The 4058-nt window shown below is 45.1% G+C and overlaps 1 non-coding gene across 1 annotated transcript; it reads right to left on the reverse strand.

The window, feature by feature from the left end:
* Window positions 1-1177: 1177 nt before the first annotated feature.
* LOC118966745 lies at window positions 1178-1230 on the reverse strand. The gene has a single exon (XR_005053622.1). It is a non-coding gene; the product is annotated as a U7 small nuclear RNA (small nuclear RNA).
* Between the last annotated feature and the right edge of the window lie 2828 nt (window positions 1231-4058).

Below are 4058 nucleotides of genomic sequence, written 5' to 3' on the forward strand. Positions count from 1 at the left end.
GAAGGACGTTTGGGTTGACGTCTTCCGTTGTCTAAAGAGAATGTGTGTGTGTGTGTGTGTGTGTGTGTGTGTGTGTGTGTGCGCGCGTGCGTGCGTGCGTGCGTGTGTTTGTGTGTGTGCGTGCTTAAATATGTGAAAAAAAATATATAGTTATTTATATTTTAGTAAGAGCAGAATTATCCTCTGTGGAGGCAGTAAAGCAAGTAGAGGAGGATGGGTTAATGGGGAGGGATCTTGAAGGGATCCCTGTGAGTATTACACCTGTGCCAGCACAGAGGGATAGGCCAACATGCTTCAGTAAGGTTGGCTTCTTAGCGTTCATAGAGAGAGAGAGAGAGAGGTTATCAACTGTACTGCAGAAATAGAACATCAACTCACAGCAAGTAGATGTTGTGGTGGCAGCTGCAGAGATATACTTGGGTGTTTGCGATTTGAACTCAGAAGAGTTCCAGGGTGTGTTGAGTGCTGGTGTCTCGTCCTTCCAGACCGATGGCATGGTGTAGGAGCAGATAAGGTCAAAGTAGTGGAATGGGGTAGTGGGTTTTTAACGGGTGAAGGGTTAGTTGGAAGGCTGTTTTTTAATTTGTTTGTTGTATTTTTATATTACAAATTGTAATGGATCTATACTATAGTTCCGTTGGGGTCGGTAATGCAACATCTTGGATGCCAACAGCATTAAACCCTACCGGAGAAGAAGAAGTTAGTTAACTGTAAATACTCATGTGCAAAAAACACTGCAGTGAGTACTATAGTATCTATACCATAGTATACTATAGTATTTTGTCATGTGGGTCTGTTGGGAGAAGCAGATCGGCGGGAGATTGAATTCGATTGTGGCCTTGTTAAGAGTAACTTCTCATGAGTGTCCTTGGGGAGAGTAATGTTGCTATCTACCTTCATAGATTCTTACTTCCCAGAAGTCTTAATTCCTCCACCACTTTAAACAAGATTATGATCCAAAACACAGATGCGGATTGGATATTGGTCTGTAACTAGAGCATGCAGTTTTCCCTGGGCAACCACATGAAAAACTACAATAAATTACTATGTTATAAATACTGAGGTATTGCTATATTTATATACTATAGTACTCACTATGGTGTTTTTGCTGACCTTACTGTAGTATACTGTAGTATTTACTGTAGTGTTTCTGCCTTATTAACTTTGACATGGAAGTGGGGGCTTTCTCCTGGAGGAAACCTACTGGAGAAATACCAAAAGAGCACATTTTCCATAACCTATAATTAGGTAAGACTGGTGTCTAAACGAATAGGTTCAGTACTTATAACCTATATGGCAGTGTTTCTCAGCCCTGGTCCTCCAGGACCCTCAACAGTGCACATTTTATTGCAGCCCTGGACAAACACACCTCATTCAACTCATTGAGGGCTTGATGATTAGTTAACAAGTTGAATCAGGTGTGCTTGTCCAGGGTTACAATAAAAAGGTGTACTGTTGGGGTTACTGGAGGACCAGGGTTGGGGAACACTGCTATATGGAATACAATATATGGTACATACTTGGCATGTAGATTTCTCACTCATTGGTGGCACAAATAGAGATATGGGGGGGGCCCCCATTGAGGAATATTAAAATTAAATATATATTGTGTAGTAGCGTTCTACTGTTTACTACAGTTTACTACAGTGTACTACAGAATTCTATAGTAAGTCCTGTAGTATTCTATAGTAAACTATATTATTTTTTCATGTGGGTATGAGGGTGTTTACCATGGCTTATAAAATAAAATGATCTTATTCTTGAAATTATATCCAGCTGTCCAACATGCTACATCAGATTTTTTCACACATCAAGTGTGTGAATTCCTCTTCAAAGAAGCATCTTTATTGTACCCCTTTCTTGGGCTTTTCTTTCTCTCACTCCCTTCACACCCTGGCGGTGCCTACAGTGTCCCCAGAGTCTACAGTGTCCCCAGAGTCTACAGTGTCCCCAGAGTCTCACAGACACTGAATCACAAGTAAACAAAATACTAATTACCACAGAACAGAACTATCGATCTCCACACATGGAATACTACTCCCTTAGCACTAAATATTATTGCATATCCCTTAGTACTACATATAATCCTCAAAATATGCCCTTCTACCATGTCAGGATTATTTTGGTTAATGATGAATAATGCATGAATATCCCCCTCCCACTGGCTTCTAATGCCGTCTTTTATTGGCGTTGGCACAGTGCCACTCACGCCTCTGTCTGTCTGGGGTCCAACACTCACAGACTCAAACCCCCACCCCCCCAATCAAAGCTGATTTCCCTACCAAAAGTGAATCAGCCAAAACCATGACTAAAACAATTGCATTACTAAAACTGCTTTTATGGAAACATGACATTTGAGTGTATCAAATTTGAGAATAAAGCACATGTTGACTATTGTCATACGTTCTTAGTAGTGTCCTGTCAACTTTTTGTGAAATTTTTGTGTTTGCACCTTACTCTTTCTGTTTTTCTGTTACACCGTCCACAAGCAGAGGAGAGCAAAATAAAGGGAGAGAGGGAAGGAGAGAGAGCGAGAGGAAGAGAGAGGACAGCCCTGGCTGTCAGTGACAAGCTAGTTGTCGGGTCGTTAACAAGGGGCAGGGGGCCTGGACATATGGATGAGAGCGGGAGAGGGAGGACAGTGTGACAATCCACCTTCCATCCCGGAGGGGCAGCCACGGGACATGGCTGGGGGGGGGGGGGGGGGGGGGGGGGGGGCAGGGGAGAACAGAGGGGGCTGCAGTTATAAACAATAAAGACAGAGTGTTATCTGAAGCAGCAAATCCCCCCCCCCCCCCCCCCCTCCCTGGCTGCAGGGATCTGTGGTGGAGGAAATCAATAGATACTCACTGAACACACTGCCATAACCTTGTCAGACCTGAGCAAGGGTACTACTGAGAGCCAGGGGAAGGGGACAAGGGAGAGAGAGGGAGAGAAAGAAGGGGAGAGGGGGAAAGGGGGAGAGGGGGAGAGGGGGAGAGAGGGAGAGGGGTAGCGAGGGAGAAGCCAGAAGAGAGAAAAAGAGTGACGGAAAGAGAGATCAGAGAAGTAGTGGTGTCATGTGGCTTAGAGTGAGTGACCGGTAATAGCTGTGTGTGTGTGTGTGTGTGTGTGTGTGTGTGTGTGTGTGTGTGTGTGTGTGTGTGTGTGTGTGTGTGTGTGTGTGTGTGTGTGTGTGTGTGTGTGTGTGTGTGCGTGTGTGCGTGAGTGTCTGTCTGTGTGCGTCTGTGCCTACGTGTGTGTGTGTTCCATGGCCTTGCGGTGCTTCTAAAAGCCGTTCGCTCAACCGGCTCATCTCAGAGTGACCATGGCAGTGAACCCTCCGATTCCAGAACAGATAATCATCAGGCCCTCAGTGACCCAGCTCTTGACACACACACACACACACACACACACACACACACTTGGCCAGCCAGGATAACAGAAAAACAATCTTAAACCACAACTATTCCAGTATTTAACCAGCCGGGATTGTGGTGTGTGGAGGTACTATACAGTCACACAAAATAAAAAATAAAATAAAAAGACACAGGTTTCTGGATCACTCATGGTCTAATGGAGGAGATGACGCCAGGCCAGAAAGCTGAGTCATTTCTGTATGGACAGTATGGGGATGGAACAGAGTCAGGGAAGGAAGGGAAACTGAGAGGGACAGCGGCCCTATGTCTCTCATACATGAACACAGCACACACTCAGGAACTCATGGCTTTACAGACCATTTCAGGTCAGGGATGTGACCTAAGAATAGCTAGCAGACCTTTTACCTTACCGTCTGTTCCCTGACCCCTTCACACACACACACACACACACACACACACACACACACACACACACACACATACACACACACACACACACACACACACACACACACACACACACACACACACACACACACACACACACACACACACACACACACACACACACAGTATCCCGCTCCTTCCCGACGGACGGAAACAGAGGACATCATTATGCCCACATCAATCCGAGGCTGAGAGGAACATGTAAAATACATGTGGCTTGTCTTGGCTAATGTATTGATATGGGAGCTAAGG

Source organism: Oncorhynchus mykiss, chromosome 1, assembly GCF_013265735.2.
Source record: "Oncorhynchus mykiss isolate Arlee chromosome 1, USDA_OmykA_1.1, whole genome shotgun sequence".
NCBI classification, from domain to species: Eukaryota; Metazoa; Chordata; class Actinopteri; order Salmoniformes; family Salmonidae; genus Oncorhynchus; species Oncorhynchus mykiss.